The following is an 18,127-nucleotide window of genomic DNA, read 5'->3' on the forward strand; positions in this document are numbered from 1 at the left end:
ATAGTGGGAAGCCTGAGAAAGGATCTCTGTATACTTATTTTTCAGCCAACGGCATTTGCAACAGCATTAACAACAGCATTAGCAGTTAACAACTAAACCCCCCACACCTGCATTATATATATGCAGGCTGTTACTGCTTGAAAGAGCTTGCTCAAACCGAACCCAGGCTCTGAGAGCATTAGCGAGTGTCAGAAGCGGCCACAACATTTTGTTTTGTGTTTTTGCCCTGGTATTATTGGTACTATTGCTGTATTATATGATATGATATAATATGGCATTCATACAGCGCCTGTACACAAATGTTTCTAGGCACAACAAGACAAGAAGGGGGAAACAGAGGGAGGACAAAACAACAATCTTACTAGGCCTTGTTTCATTAATATCACGCAAGTGCAGGGAAAGGGAAGGGAAGAAGTGCAAAGTGGGGAGTGGAGAAGTTCAGGTAGTCAAAAGTGCAGCCAGCGGGTGGCTCAGTGCAGCCAATTAGAAAGTGCAGCCAATGGGTGGCTCATAAGTGCAGAGAGAGGGGACTGTAGGGTTACATATAAAGACCACAAGTGCTGGGGGAGCCAAGAGTACAAGGTGCAACTGAACAGGCAGGGACCTGGGCTCAAGTTCAGAGGGTGGCCAGGTGACCAGTGTATGGAACAGATGTGTCATCGGCAGGGGAGAGGAAGAGAGAAGGCAGAAGCGAAGAGGAAGGTTTGAGTTGCTTCCGGAACCAGAGTTTGTTCTGCTCAAGTTTGATAGAGGCAAGGATGATGTTCCAAAGGGAGGCCCCAGCCGCAGAAAGAGATCTGTCCCCAACTCTCTGCTTGGAATAACAACCGTCCCTCAGAGAGTTGGAGGTGGGTGAGAGAAGAGCTCAAGAAGGGAGATATTTAGGAAGAGAGAGTTAAAGGGTGTGTGGTCCCAGGCCCCAGAAAGTCTTGTGGACAATGCAGAACCTTGCCGCCACTGTGGGCCAATGAAGAGATTTCAGAGCTGGAGATATATGATCCGTAGGCTTGAGGCCAAGGACATGTCTTGCAGTCCTGTTCTGAATAAGTTGCAGAGGATGGAGAGTAAAGGCAGGAAGATTTAGGAAGAGGCTGTTGCAGTAGTCCTGCCTAGAGAGGACCAGAGCTCTGGAGTTATTGAGCTTCTAGGGGAAAGTGAAGAAAGGAAGAATACCTCTGAGGAGGTGAAGCTGATAGTTTGACTTCTTAGAGACGTTGGAGATGTGAGGCGAGAAGGAGAGGGTGGAGTCGTAGATGACCCCAAGGTTCTTAGCCTCACAGGTAGGAACAGGAAGAGGGCCCAGAGTGGGCGGTCAGAGAGAGAGAGGAAAGGACGGAGCTGGTGTTCTGATGAAGAGGATCTCTGTTTTAGTGGCATTAAGGCACAGATCATTGGCGGCACACCACTCCTGAATTGCGGACAGACAGTCTGTAATGATAGAAGGAATAGAGGTGGCCAAGGGGAGCCTGAAAGAGAGCTTGTGCCATTGGCTAACACTGAAAGTTGGAGCATAGAGTTGTGATGCCATGGTCAAGATGTTCGAGGTATTGGTTGAACAGCCAGGGAGAAAGGTTAGACCCCTGGGGAACACCACAGGTAGAGAGAGATATAGAAGAGATAATATGCACAATATGCACATAATAGCACATAGTACCACTAGAAGCTGTGTCAAGGCAGATATTTGTGTCCCTGAGTAGTGGCTTGATACCTCTGAACACTTTGGAAAGTCTAAAAAGAGTGGGGAGAGAAGTGGGCTAGGGAACTGATCGCATTGGCTGGCCATTGTTATTAGTGACAACAGTGCATTAGTGAATGGCTCCTCATTTCATGTGAGTCCTCTGTAAAAGCATTTGGAGCTAGCGGTGAGTGGTGAGATGAGTGGTTTCCTGGAGGAGGAATCCTGTGTGAAGTCTTTCTTTGGTGCCTTTAGACTAGAGGCAGAGTCCTGGGACCGACTTTCCGGTGCATTTAAATTGCCATATCCCGTGTGATGTACATCATGGTGTGTAGCGAGATGAGTGGTTTCCTGTGGTTCGCTGTGATCACACAGGCTTGGTAAGGCCTTATATCACAGTTCTCTTTGTATCTTGGAAGCTTGTCTATTTTTACAATTGTGAGTACTACTTTTAAATGATTGTCTCACCTAATCACCATTCTTTGACTTTCAATTCCACTGCTCCCCGTGTGGCACACTATCACTTCCCATCTGCATAAATAACTTTTTCACATATGGCAGTGGCTAACCGAAAATATTTACTGCCCTGTAAAGACTGAAAGTCATGCGCCTGTGCATTGTCAATGGCTCGGGATTTGAAAAAGAAAAAGTGTAAGAAATGTAATAATCCTTCCAAGGCTATTGCCACAGGTATAATGGACACCATTTGTGAAGTGAATAGACTAGAAGACTGTGATGAAGGAAAATAACTACCTTTTTAAAGCTGACATAAGAACTCAAGCGGAAAAAGTAGATAATATGTTGCTTCTCCCCTCGATTTGTCCTGAGACAATTAGCCTCATTATAAGGTTCTGCGAGAGGGTGCCTTTTCGCCTGCCAGGTCTGTCCTGGCAGGCAGAACGGCACCCGCTTGCATACCTTGACGGATGCACCGGCACCATTTATGAATGGTGCCGGTGCATCCATCCTCCCATATTTTCCAGCCCCCAGCAAAGAGGAATTACCGGGATTGCCAGGGCTGTAATGCCCTGGTAAATCCCCATTGCAGGGCGCCGGAAAAAGAATGATTCAGGCACGGCTACCGCCGCCGGACTCATAATGAGGCCCATTGACTAATGAAGAAATAACTATTTCTGATCTTTCACTTGATAGACAACAATTCTTTATTGAACATGTGTTTGAATCTACAAACAGAATCAAATGCAAAAAATGATTCGGGAACTTTTCTCTAAGTATGGAGAAGATTTCAAGTACTGCTTCAGATTTAGCAACGACACCTGATCTAATTCAAATTCCAGGAGCGATTCTGATATCTTTAACTCAGAACTTTGTTTGGAGCCTGAATCTTTGATAATTCTGAACGCTCTTTTCATGATATGCAACAGCCTACACAAAGACCCATGAGTTATCAAACAGGCATTGACTAGCTTAGAGGATGTGGTTCTCTCTTCACATGACCTCCTTATTATGGAAAAGCCAAGAGAGGTGATGATACATGAGAACATAGAGAACTCATCCACTATTTCTATCACGCATTCTGGACTACTTCAACAAACTACTGAACTATATGTATATCAACTTAATGGGGGGATGAATACAAATGTTAAAAATGCTAATATTAAATATGTGATAAATACTAGCCAAGAGGGTGCCATCTCATGGCCTAAGGTATACAAAACCGTCCTCTAAAGTACAAAAAGACAAAAAAAGAAAGAACTCAGAAAAGAAAAATGGGAAGTTGGTTAGTAATCTGTGTGGGGCTGCTTTCGTAGCATCACACGCGTTAAGCTCTTCATTCCCAAAAAATATGACATGTGTTGAAACAGAAAAGGGTTTTGAAATTGTATCGAGTGAAGCACCGAAACAGAGGCCAGACAAATTACAAAGTGCTATCCCAGACTTATGGGAAACAAATAGCTGAGTGCACTGCTTCCTTAGTCAAATCTCCAGAATTGCCTATGGTAGAGTGTTTAAACAGTCAAGTTGGAGGAAAGGTGGATGAGCTTGACTTAAACAACATTACAATATTAAAGGAAACCTCAAACCCCTGTAGTAATATGGAGAATTAACCCAGGAAGATGAATTCTGGAAGAGAGTTTTTGATGGATTTTAAATCAATATTTACTGGCACTGAAAAAATACTGTCAAAAAAGATAACGATTGTGAATGTATGTTCCACTACTTTAATAGAGTCACCATACTTTAGCTAATATACCAACCCCCTAACTTAAAGGTGATAGCTACCCAGGACTTTACCTTGGTAGAAATACCCAGTATGGCCTGGCAGGAAAATTGGTAAGTAATCCACCCTGTCTCTCATATTGTTACTAAATTAATCATGTCTCAAGCTTTGTATTTTCAGGATATGGGAAAGGAATTTGGGAACTGGGTTGAGCCAATTCATAAAAACAACTTAGTTGAACAATTGGAAGTGGGATTCTCTAATGTTCCTATTACGAGTGATACCATACCTGATATAGTCACTACAATATACAAGGCATTACTTCCTAAAGTCAACTCTGGAGCAAACTATAATGTCTTAGATACTGAACTCTCAAAATGTGATGATGTGGCATGATCAAATCATATTAATTTAGATTGCTTTGTTAAGGATTTCAATCAGGCAATACACACGGGTCTCGGCATAGCATGCAATGCACACATTAAATACTTATTTATTGTGTCTGTAGGTTCAATATTCTGAGTGATATACCACTCATATCACACCTCTTCTCAAAATACCCCCAGGTCACAATCGACCAGGAATCAGGCTGGTTGGTAAAGGTAATATTTATTTATTTATTTAAAATTCAAATCAAATATATGTTTTAATATATGGGGCAGCAATCACCAATGTTGTGACAAGTACAAATCAGAAAGTAGGTAATGCAGTGAATTCACTTTTTAGCAACAATGAATGTAAAACACAGAGAAAAGAACAGTTTTGGCTTGTTGAAAGGATAGCGCTTAAGTTAAGATTTCCCCCTGCAAATTTCTCAACTCACAAAGAAGCACAAATGTAAATAAGCAGCAGGTATTCAGGAATAGAAAACAGTGTATAGGGCTTGAATGCAATCTTCCCATCCCAAACAAGAGAGAAAACGTTTTGGAAATTTTACAACTTTTAAAATGACATTCGAAAATAGCTCTGTGAAACAATGAAAAGTGTGCAAAAATGCTTAAATTCATATAAATTCCCATGGGAGCAACACTGAAAAGATCCTAACAAACATAAGCTATAATATGAGCAACAGTACACATTTTGAATCAAAATGAAGTTTGGAAATACTTTGAATAGGAATTTACACGTGTAAAACATTTTGCAAAATTGCAAATTCCCGCCTAAATTTCCCTATGCGATTCTTAAGAAAAATGGGTAAAATACACTATTTCCCTAGCTATTAAAATTAGGAAGTTATGCTAGTTTGAATGAAAGGCGTTTTTAGAAAAATAGAACAGAGAAAAGCAGAAAATCGGTTTTACAATGACAGGTTGATTTTACTTAAACTAGATTAATGGCTAAGAAAAAGAGAATGCCACCCGTGAATCTCGACAGTTACTTGGCCACTGTAACCCTTCACATGGTGGATACCCCGTTTTATTTATGGGAATTATTTTATTTAATCCAAATCACTAATGACTTATACTCTAGTACAACACAATGAGGAGAAATCAGCGCTAACACTCGGAATCACACATAGGGTTGCAAGAATGGTTCTGACAAGATTATAGGTTCTAAAGTTAAAGATGGGATAGGTTATAGATTGGGATAGGACAAGGCAATATATGCTATGGTTCACTATGATTCCTATTGATACTTACAGTCCACTTTAATTAAGATTGGACCGTCAGGTTCTGGTCATCCGGATCGGGTCTACAGGAAGCAGGGCACTTCTGGTGGGATAGGTCAGCTGGGCTGTTCTGGTCAATTGGAACGGCACCTCAGACTGGACTGAATTGGATTGGATTGGCCGTTCTGAATTCGGGACACTGTAGATCAGCGGGATGGCGAGTTTCAGCCACAAGCATTAGTGGTAGCAAGCCAGACTGGATCATTATTATTTCCCTTAAGTTTTGGGATGGTTTCAGGATTTGGGCCCAGCTGAAGAAGAGTTCAGCAATGCTGAGGCCTTGGCTTGGTAAAGAAATCTGGAATCAGGAACAAGATGGAGAATTCAGGAACAGGGCATCACGCAGAAATCAGGATGGAGTCAGGAATCCGTGTGTCTTGCGTGTTGTGAGGTTCCCTTATTTATCCTGCCAAATGACATCACTAAGTTTATGGTAGGGGCAGACTTACAACCCACACCCACAAGGCTATGATTGGTCAAAGGCACAGTTCCCGCCTTGCTTTTTGCTGGTTGGATGACAGAAAGGGTTGTCATATTTTATGATGTGACTTGGGAAACTCCCACAGTTATTTGGACCAAAATTTAACTTTCCCATAAATACATATTTATACACTTATGCCCTCTAATAAAATTGGACACATACATTACATATTTTGTGGGTTACATTTACATCCAACTCCCAAGTCGGTGGGACCTGGTGTTGTCTTTCTATTGAATTTAACAATTTTAATCATAAAGGTTTGGCCTAACAATTCCTAATTCAGTACATACATGTCCAATCACACCTCGAACATGGGTACACAATATTAGATTTGCAACATTAATAGTTTCTGCGCAATTAGTCTTTTTTCATAACTACAGTTCCTTACGGAGTAAGACATCCTACCAAGTCTTCACATGTCTATCATAAATTCAGATTTCAATGTATGTACTTTTCATTCCTTTACTTATTTTTGCTGCCAAGTTAAATATCTTGCAATTCAGTGGCAAATAAGCATTTTAAATTCAAAATCCATGTCAATTTTGTTTTCTTACTTCCAAAGGGTGAGAAAATGGCCAGTCCTTTGAAGTTCAATGAGAAGGCTCCTTTCAGAGAATGGAACATCCTGCCCCTCCCCTATAGGGATGAGTGTTGAAGCCTGCCATTGTCTTTACCTGGGGCCCAGGCAAAAGTCTGATGAGGTCCTTTGTCATGAGAATGCAAGGCCTCCCCACAGCAATTAATCATTTCCTGCCAGCAGTGTAGTGTCAATATTTACCAGGCTGAGGTCTGTCAAGGCAGAATTTTTTAAAATAGTTAATCGACTCAAGACTGGGTTAACGTTAAGATTCACCTAAATCTTTCATTTAAACATATAAAATGAACACAGTTTAAAGGTGGATTTTTACATTAGCAATCTTTTGACATTTCTTAAAGAATTAGGCCTTTCAACAAAAACATGCTTTCAAAACAGGCGATTTTGGACTTCCTTCATGGAAAAACACATTAAACTGAGTTCTTTTAAATCTGATTTTCCTATGCAGTACATACACATTTGATTCGGCATTCTTCTTCCCTTGAGTGCTGGGATTAGTTGGAGTCTGGATACATGTATCCTGCCTTTGTTTAAAGTTTCTGTCTGCACAGCAATGGAAATAAATGGACCTAGCACCAAAAACAGCACTTTGGAAGGTTGCAAGCTAACATTTTAAAAACATTTTGGTTTTCAGCATAATTCTGCTGCTTTGTACCATGTTGAATGTGGCAAAGCCCACTGGAATGCTCCTGCAGCGAGAACTCTGTTTTTCACCCCCACTGACTGTGTGAGGCAGGGTGTGCAGCTTTTTGTGGTTGTGACCCAAACACAGTTTTGCAGATTTTGGCACGCACAGGAGTCAGCGCATCCATTTTGGGCTGTTTATTTCCCCATTTGTAAAGTAATGCAGTGGGACACATTGGGATGGGTCAAAATATCCCACAGCTTTAAAATTAGATCATGGAATAGAAGGGGTTTTACTTCTTTTCTTTATAATTCACAAGGGTTACATTATTTTTTAACATCAGACATATTCTTTTTACAGGAAACTTGGTTATTGAAACCATTTTATTGGATAGCTTTTTTATTTTACAAAACATGGTGCAGCGAAACCTGAAAGGTAGACCATATATATGGAGGGTTAATCACTGGTATAGCCTCACACATAAAAGCAATGGAATTTTCAGCCTTGTTACAAAATGAATATGTATTAGTGACAAGGGTTGCCTCATTAGTGAATAAAGTGGAAAACTACACACTGTTCATAAACGTTTATAACCCACCTGGAAATGATAAATCTGAAATGATTATAATTCACATTGAACTCTTATTAGAAAAATTGGTAATTGAGTATTTGAACTGTCCTTATTTTATTATAGAAATTACCAAGGGGGGTCCTGGAAGTCGCTCTACCATACATTAGTCATGGTTACAAGAGACTAACCCAGAGTCTTTAGCTCACTATCTTTCACAGAGAAGAAATATCCCAAACATATCAGTCTTTGTTCTGCCCTTGGGCAGTCCAGCACCGAAATGCTAGGCAATTCTCCTCTGAACAAGAGTATCAACAAAACCCCAGACACGTGTTTCAGTCTGGTTGGACCTCATCAGTAGGGTGGATCTGTGCTCTCTAAGTATAGTGAGCAAGGGGTCCACGTCTGGATTCCCCTAGTAATTTAGGGTGAGACCCAAAGTTACTTAAATATGCAAATTACCAAGGGGGGTCCTGGGAGTCCCTCTGCCAGACATTAGTCCTGGTTACGAGAGACTTAACCAGAGTCTTTAGCTCACTTTCTTTCACAGAGAAGAAATATCCCAAACATGTCAGTCTTTGTCCTGCCCTGGGGCAGTCCAGCACCGAAATGCTAGGCAATTCTCCTCTGAACAAGAGCATCAACAAAACCCCAGACACGTGTTTCAGTCTGGTTGGACCTCATCAGTAGGGTGGATCTGTGCTCTCTAAGTATAGTGAGCAAGGGGTCCACGTCTGGATTCCCCTAGTAACTTAGGGTGAGACCCAAAGTTACTTAAATATGCAAATTACCAAGGGGGGTCCTGGGAGTCCCTCTGCCAGACATTAGTCCTGGTTACGAGAGACTTACCCAGAGTCTTTAGCTCACTATCTTTCACAGAGAAGAAATATCCCAAACATATCAGTCTTTGTCCTGCCCTGGGGCAGTGCAGCACCTAAATGCTAGGCAATTCTCCTCTGAACAAGAGTATCAACAAAAACCCCAGACACGTGTTTCGGTCTGGTTGGACCTCATCAGTAGGGTGGATCTGGACTGCCGCAGGGCAGGACAAAGACTGATATGTTTGGGTTATGTCTTCTCTGTGAAAGATAGTGAGCTAAAGACTCTGGCTAAGTCCCTTATAACCAGGTCTAATGTCTGGCAGAGGGACTCCCAGGACACCCTGTCTCAATTTGCTTATTTTATTATAGGACAGTCAAATTATTTTCAGAGACCGATTTTTTCTAACAAGAAAGATCGTACTTCATATGACGGTCCCATCAAGGATAATTGTTACTGTTCTCAAGCTATAGGTTTTGAAGCTGAAGAGATGGAAATTGGAATTAATAAATGGTCTACTGTTATCTGCTTAATCTAGTTGAACCAATTAAAGGAGGCAAAGACAACCTATTGTCTACATGGACAAATGGAAATAGATACTCTTGGATAGATTTTGTCCTTAAAAATGAAGATGACTATGCAAGGGTGGCTATGCAAGGGTAAACAATTTTCAGTTGATCCCAAACGTCCTTAGTGACCATGTAGTAGTAGAGGTTTCCTTAGTTAACCCTCACCATAATAGCCTTGAACGGCTTATAGGGGACCAAATATTTTAACAATTCTGAAAAAAGAATAATGTGGACAGGGAAAAACCTTTTTTAAAAATGTAATGACCTTATACAAGAAACCATTGGATGTTATGACCAATTGAAGATACTCAATGTGGAGAACCTCTATAGTAGAATGTATTCTCCCTATAAAGATTTTGAAAAATATCAAAAGAAGTCCTTCTCTAAAGTAAGAGAAAGGAACAGTGAATATGATTATATTGTATCTAACAAGAAAAGACAATTGCATTTTGCCATGAAACAAACAAAAACAGATATTAGAGTTGTGTGATAGGGTTTTCAGAGGCAAGGAAAAGCGTAGGTTCTGGCACATCTATAATAAACATAATATTGTCAATTTAGGCAAAAGTAAACTTAACCCTATTAAAAAAGGACACATGGAAGAATTACATTCTCAATATGTATTGTAGAATGCATCTGCCCCTATATCTAATTATAGGAAATTACCAGAAAAGGAATTATTTGTTTTTTCCAAAGGAGAATATCAAGTCTGTGATTTTGGCACCTGGCCCAGATGGATTGCCTAATGCATTGTTCAAGTAAAACCCCCAAATCTGGGCTCATATTATCTTTATCATTTTTCAGGAGATTGTTGAATCTGAGCGGATACAGGAAAGTTGGAAGTAGTCAACGCTCGTACTGATTTATAAGTAGGGACTATGTGAACTGCCGTCAAACTACTGCTTATTGGCCACGATTGACTCAAGCTCAACATTTGTTTTGCAGTTGCTTTAATGCTATGTTAATTAATATTTGCTCAAGGAAAATATTTTAAAGTGCCAACAAACAGGTTTTAGAAAAGGAATCAGTACACTTTCGAATCTCTCGACACTAATGTATTTTATACGGTTGACATAAATTTCTAAATTTAAAAGTACGTATGTATGTTTTATCGATTTCAATAAAGCAATTGATACGGTAAATTGTCAGGTATTGTGGGAAAGAAATGGAAAAAGGCGGCCTGCATTTGCAGATTTTATATTTTGTGAAAACATTATAGACAGACACTGGGACACTAATTAGACTCAATGAAGATGGTATCGTAAGCGAGAACAATCAGATTAACCATGGATTAAAACCGGGCCGAAGTCTAGCTCTGATTCTATTTAATATTCGCATTGCTGAGACAGATAATATTTTTAAAAATTGCAAAAACAGTTCTCCTGGAGTTTGTCAACGCCCAATCGTCTGGTTATCTTATGCAGATGATATTGTAGTTCTGGACCAAACTGCTATAGACCTCCAACATAGTTTAGCCACATTAGATCAGTTTTCTACCAACCATGGTCTTTTGATTAATTTAAGTAAAACTAAAATTATGATCTTCAGGACTAAAGAGATTCAATTGGGCAATTGGAAAAGTGCCATTACAAGAAGTTTTGTTTTATATGTATCTAAGAATTCTAATGACAAATAAAATTAAAGAGGCACTAACTAGCTTCTTAATAAAAAAGACAATGGCTAGGTTTCTGGCCATTGAGGTTTATATTAAAAATAGGTTGAGCAATCTATTGAAGGGCTACTAATAATATAACATCTTGTATAGACCCAAGCACTTTATATGGCCTTGAAATCTTTACAGTAAACAAAGAAAAATGGTTAAGTATTTTAGAGGGGAAAGCCTCTCCAGTTCAGTTCCTATAGATATCATCTGCAACAAACTAGGACATACTACTTTGGTTGCATGACAAAAGATCTCTATGTGTATTTTTAATTTCAACATTTTAGAAGATTACAATAATTGTAACTCTAATTAGTATTATTTTGTAAATCAAATTGGTTTAAATCCTTCTCTTTTAGTTTTAAATCCAAGGTTTAAGGAAACGCAGATATTTCTAAATGAAATAGATTGAGTTTTTCTGTGGATGATAACTTTGCTGTTAAATGCAAAGAGATTTTTTTTAAAAAATCTGCTGTATGCGATCAAAGTTTTAGATGTGTCAAACTGTCAGAAAAATCATCCTTTTCTAATTATATTTTACAAAGTTTTCCAGTGGATGCACCTTGTACGCATATAAAAACATACAAAATAAGAAGGTAAGATGTTTTATAATGTGCCTTAGATTATGACAGCTTCCTACCCTATGGCGGACAAGTGCGTGGCAATATATTCCAATGACAGAACGATTTTGTAGACTCTGAAAAACTGAGAGACTTCTCGCCATCTTTTAACGGATTGCAAGTCTTTGACTGATATCTACAAAATAAAGGATATGCAAAGTTGTCATATGATTTGCGTTATTTGCACAGTGACCAATTCTGGGCTTTATTGTATGCGGGAGAAAATGCAGTGATGAACTTTACTATTTATTACATTTGGCAAGAAATCCATAGGAACATGACATAAAAAGTTGTATTCTATAGTATAATGTTGGATTGTATATGTGAATAACACGTACATATTTATATGCTGATTTTATATTTATATTTTTATGCAAATAAAACACCTTCATAAAAATAAAAAATAAATAAAAAAACATTTTGAGAGCATGAGGACAATTCATATTCAAAAAATGTTTTGCAAAACTAGTACATTTTCGACATTAATGGCTTTTCCTATTTAACAAAGGCTGAGATTGCATGCCAGGTGACTTTCCTCCTCTGTCCTTTAAGCAGAGGCGCAGAACTGCAACCTTTTTTAAGGGTTATTTCATATCAGCAACATGAGCTAGGTGATGAGTCAAAATAGTTCCTCAGAACATGGGTCCAATCCTACATTAAAGGCTGAATGCACTATTGGCCATTCTCCATCTAACCACATCCCCATTTCCCGCCTATGCCTCTACACTCTTTCAAGCCAGAAAATGTAAATAAAAAGCAAATGTGTCCAACCTACATGGTTTGCCATTGTTTACACCCATTGACACCCACTGCTAGGCACCATGAAACTAGAAAAGGGGGAGCTCCCATTCCTAATTATATGCCATGCTGGCTATCTCAGGTGGAGTGATTTTGTGGGAAAACACCTTTGCTCCATGTAGGAAACAGCTCTTCCCCTCCAAAGAAAACCTTAGCACTTCAGACATTATTCTGGAGTACCAATGACAATAATGCCTTCAGAGCAAGGGTGTACTATATAATACAGGCCTGCCAACCTTGCTAAAGGCCATTACTTAGCTCCTGCCTATTACTCAAGTTGTGAGCCTTTACCACCTCTTTCAAACCCTCCCATGAAAGTATTATTGCACACATTTGTGCCAGAATCCTGGAGAACTGCGCAGTCTTTGTTCACAACAAAATGGTCGCCTGACCTGCCACCCACCAGTGTGAGCGTGAGGGGCCAGAAGCGCCATGAGCGAAATCAGTGCTAAGCAATATGGTGCTGTTCAAAATCTGTTGTTATTAATGTCAAAAATGGGTGCAATACTGGTACTCACCACTACCAGAAAGCCGGCGTTTTAAAACCACCAGACACTTGTGTAAAATTGAACAAATGAACCCAAACCTGGCCAAAGAAAGACTTGTTAAGAGGTGGATACAATGTAAAACTATATTCTGAAATGACGGGAAGGAAGTAATTGTCTAATGTATGTATTGAAAATAGCTGGGGATGTCAGCAGCTTAAGTGAATTTGGGTTTAAAGCCACTAAAATTGAAATGTTTAGTATAAATGAGTGACCACTTTTGAGTGTCACATAGGTTGAAATTGTTTAAATGTCATAGTTTTGAACTTAGAATCAGTGTTCTAGCTGCATGTGTAAAAATTGCAAGTTTGGTTTGAATGTAGAAAACTGGGAACCAAAGTGACATTTAGCTGAAGCCTGGCTTAAAGAGATTGAATTATGCCTGACAACTACCCCCGACAGGAGTTGAAACTTGATCAGCATCTGTGTTCCCAGGCCTGGTTACATTCTGCTGCCCCTGCCAAAAGGAGATGATTGAATTAGGGGAGTGGCATATGGGGACTGCAGGAAACTGAACAAAGCACTGTTTTGGGCTCAGGCAAATGTTATATTGGGGGGGGGGTTCGTAAAATAGCTTCCTCTTGGGAGAAGTGGGAGGAGAAGTGGGAGAAGTGCCTCTGTGAACAAGCTGAGCTTGGGGGAAGTGGACAAACCAGAAATTCCACCATGTGCTTTGGAAAACCACACCCCTTTGGGGCCAGAGCATAATTTTAAAAAGATGGATAATTCATAGTGCGGACTTGTAAAAATTATATAAATAATATCATCATTCTTGTGATTTTTCTGTGCACATTTTAAGAGGTGTCAGGACTCTGTGGTATGTTCTGGGGAGTAGTAGCGGAAAATAAGGTTGTTACTCCAAATGTATGCATGTTAAAAATCGGACACTTTATCATCTGAAACCCATATCCCTTGTGCACATTTGTGTAAAATCTGGAAAGGTTTAGAGGTCGTTATCTGGATGAAAAGGGAAGAATTCTGTCAAAAGTGGACACAACATCCTACAAAGACAGGGATCGGATGGTTTGGTGCTACCGAAAATATGTTAACTGGACATATCATATTAGAAAAATGGTACATAGATAAATGTGTATTTGGATCAAATATAGATTTGTGTGCAATTTGACAAGGGGAGGACCCTCTGGCCATAAACCTACCTCATCACTCTGACTCACTGTTCCCTTCTCAAATCAGGTCAAAGAGAAATCCTTGACCTATCAAATCGTGAGTGGGTTGGGCAATGAAAGTTAGCATCCACACCCATTTTCAAAAGACATAAAAAGAGCCACTGGAACCCAGGCAGGGACATTCATTTTCCAACCTTCAACTGAATTCCTGCGCAGCACGCTGACGGAGACTCCAGACTTCAAATCCATCAATCTCCAGGGACCAGAACTTTGAACCCAGACTCCAGAACTTGTAGCAGAGAGGCCTGAATCCACAAGCTGAATCCTTTTTCAGCAGGCCTCAAAATCATTTACAAACTATTCAACTGCCGGGCAAGCCGTTTGAATCCTTTGCCAAGAACTTTTGCCAGAACCGGTAGCAGACCCAGAAAGCAGTGCTGTATCCAGAGAGACCAGAGATCCAGAGAGACCAGACCCAGACCAGATCGCTGTACAGTGCTGAGAGCTGACCCAGATAGCTGTGCGCAGAACCAGTACCAAGTGGCGAGAGAACCGCAGCCAATCCTGATCCGATCCGTGACAAAGTCGCATTCCTGTCCAAAATATAGTGTGAGTACTCAGCCAGAACTGTGCAAAAACCAATCTCTTAGTTTAAAATAATCTGATTCAAAACATTTGAAACTTGCTCCTTATAGTCCCTCTGTAATTGCGCTCAACGCACTCAGAAAAAGTGCCGCGATTTGCGATTTGGCTCAAATTTCTTCACTTGTCAAAATAGCAGCTTCTTGCTTTCCTTTGCTGAAATTCGTTTGCAACCTGACAATCATTCATAGAGCATTGCTAAAGTGCTCCTTCACTAATTTAAAGTAGCTATCACCCACCCTGAATCTCTTATAGGGAATTAAAATCATTTTTAGCATATTTTTCCCTTCTTTGCATACCACATTTAAAGTACTTTGCCTGCGTTTAAAATCATCCCTGTTCCTCTAAGCTTGCTGGGGGGGAATTGCAACTTTGTATTGCATTTTTGTTGGTATTCTTGAAGACTGTGTGCTCTCCTTCAATTTCCTTATATTGCATAAAGGGGGGGGGGGGTGAATTGTCAAAAGGAAAATTGATCACATTATCTCTTGTTGAAATCATATCAAATTATTTCCGTGTTGCCTTCTGTCCCACCTTGCATTTCCTTGAACCATATAAAGCATTCTCTGCTACCTTAGTCCTCTGTTCTTATTCATAAGTAACCGAGAACTGTGCTACTGTAGGATTACCTATTGCTGATTACTGCTCATATTCACAAGTGTGCTATCAATTATCAATGTATTTATAAAAGTGTGATATATATCTATTGTTTAATTTTTCAAATAAACCTTTTTAATTTGCAAAAAAAACTACTTCTTGGCTCAGTGGGGTCAGGGGGATTCTAAGAGAGGGGCGTTATACAAGGGTTCATCATCCAGATTATAACTTGTCATAAAAATATATAAATAAGGGCTTCCCTTGGGCAACCCCACACAAGGCACTGACTTAGTGGGAATGCTTGACTGGAGTCATTAACAATTGTCACTCCTTTGTTCTAGAACTTCAGCTAGTAATACTCTGCATTCCAACTGATTCTTTTCGGAGGAGTGGGGTATAAAACCGCCTCTTTGAAGTGTTAGCATTAAACACCATGATTTTCCGGTTCACAGGTTGTCATGTAATGAGTGGGTGTCAGAACTGTCACAATACACTTCTATTTCTTCTGAACCACTACCCTCCTCCGACTCCTCACCTGTGGAACTGGACCCCGTATTGTACCCAATTGGTTCACGATATTGATGTGAAGAGGATCATTGAAGCCTATTTCGATGGGAAGCCACAGTGGCCACCTGTGAGCTGTAGCCTCCTGTGGCCCCTCCGCCAAAACAGGTGAGAAAGAAGGGGAAAAAGCCATAGGCTACAAAAAAACCCTCAGTCCGAGGAGTCCGGTACTTGAAGCTTGGATAGGAGAGCTGGATCAAGTGTAGCGATTCCGGAAGCTGGTAGAAGAAGCAGGATGGTTTCCGGATATCAGCACGGCAGGAAACGTAATTCCGACAGATGTCAACGATGTAAAATAGCAACAAAGTCCTTCTATGCGGAAGGAAAGGTAGGCAAGTAGGAAGCAGCCTGTAGAACACAGAAGAGGAACAGAGTAAGATAGAAGAACGCACGGGAAGGTTTCCGAGCAAAAGGAATAAGAGATACGTAAGTATAACTGAAACTGAAATGAAATAGCTACAGAGGAAGAACGCCGAGCGGTGAAAACGGGGAAAAAACGTTCGGCGACGAATTGGAGAAATTCAAAGGTCAGAAATTGCTTGAGAGAGAGGTACCGCCATGGAAAAGGGCACAGCGGCAGAAAAGCACCAGAGTGCAAAAACTGAGAAATAGCAGCGCTGAAACAGAAAACACGGAAGTACGGCAAAGCGAAACTCCGACATTGCAATGCGCGGGCTGCCGGGAGGATGTGGAATAAGTACCTTCCGGCAGTCTGTACACCGAACAGAAAGCAGTGAAAGACTACACCGCCACCTTAACGTAGAAAGAAAAAACGTAGTGGAATATTCAATGGCCCCTCCACCGATACTGGTGCCACTGTTTCTAGGACCCGGCACGCATGACAGTGGGTCTGTTTTTGGAGAATGTGCAAACTATTACATGCTCTATTACTTAAAAGGAAGATTGTTAAAAAAAAGAAGAGAGTATTTGCACCTGAATGCACACAGCTCACCGTTATCAAGCAACGGTTTGTATTGCAAAACACCCTGACTAGATCCACCAAAAATGGATCAGTGAACAGTGGGTAAATGGTTACAAAGATTGTTCTAGCCTTAACACCCTCTAGAATGTATGGCACAATCAATGTATGGGACTAGAAGAATTTCAAAGATAAGAACACTAAAGACTACCTCGAGACTTGGGCTCAAGTTATACATCTTGTAAAAGAATTTGTAGCACAGGGTTCTGCGCCCTCTCGCTCTGCAGACATTTTGGAATATAAATCCCATTGAAGAAGGCTTATGTGAATTAGGCACTCTTTCCCTCAATAGTACTTTTACCAGAACTCGTCTCAGTTCTTAAACCAAATGTCAATTATGTTTCAATTCCTTGGGAGGACTGACAAGTTCACACAAAAATGAGCAGGGAAACCGTGAAGGGATTTCCCAAACGTGTTTAAATAAATAATGAATCTGAAACATTCTGCTCTAAGTGATTGGTCAACACCACACATAATCTATAGCAAACACACAACCAGTAGGCTAGAACAATTCGACACTAAGAACCTGCTTCAAAAAGCGTTTTTCAATTGGAAAGAAAGCAGTTGAAAAAGGATTTTGTAAATTAGGCCCTAAGTTTTCTTGAGAACATTCTGGGAGATGTCTACAGCAGATTACAGAATAGAGTCAGCGGCTACAGCCTTCATAGACGCACAGGAGGAGCACCTATAATACAGTGAGGATATTGATAAAGCAGCACAACAAATTGCACTTAGTTGTTACTAACCCACCACTAATTGTCTTGGTTACCTTTGTATTTCTATTATTTTTGTTGTTTAGGCCTTTTGCCTAATTTTTTATTGTTAAATTCTCAATTAAACTTTGTTTTATGATACAGCCTTCCCTCATGTGATCCTTGGTTTAGCATATATGTAAGCTATCCTCACTGTTATATAGGTGCACCTCCTGTGCGTCTATGAAAGGGGTAGCCGTTGACTCTATTCTGTATTCTGTTCTTCTACATTTAACCTCCAGAGTCAGGCCCCCAAACACAAAAAAGAGGCCCCCTTGACCCTTTATATACTCCATATCTCTACTGCAGCCATTTTACTGAGCACACTTCCTCGTGTTTGGAAAACATTTAGAGTCCAGTCTACTTGCTTCTTGGAAGGGGTTGGAAATCTAATGACATAGCTGAGGTGCGAGGGAGTGGTGGGGGGAGGGATTTGCGTAAATCCATTATCCCCTGCTGAAGTTCCACACTGTATTCTGCAAACCATTGTACCAGCCTGTGTTTTACTTGACTGTGCTAGAAAGTAATGTGACTAACATACATCTCATTATGCATTCAAACATTCATCCAGCTGCGATTGTTTCTAAGCAATTGCAGGTAAATGAAGAGAACGGATCCATTTATTAATTAAGCAATGCCCTGCGATGATGTTTTTTCAAT

At 40.2% G+C, this 18,127-nt stretch overlaps 1 protein-coding gene across 5 annotated transcripts in view; it reads left to right on the top strand.

Annotated features, from left to right (window-relative positions):
• Positions 1-18,127, top strand: part of ZNF536 (zinc finger protein 536) — a 1,807,595-nt gene that overhangs the window by 1,370,853 nt on the left and 418,615 nt on the right. The window lies entirely within an intron of this gene.

This window comes from Ambystoma mexicanum, chromosome 1p, assembly GCF_040938575.1.
Source record: "Ambystoma mexicanum isolate Mex_15411 chromosome 1p, UKY_AmexF1_1, whole genome shotgun sequence".
In the NCBI taxonomy this organism is placed as follows: Eukaryota; Metazoa; Chordata; class Amphibia; order Caudata; family Ambystomatidae; genus Ambystoma; species Ambystoma mexicanum.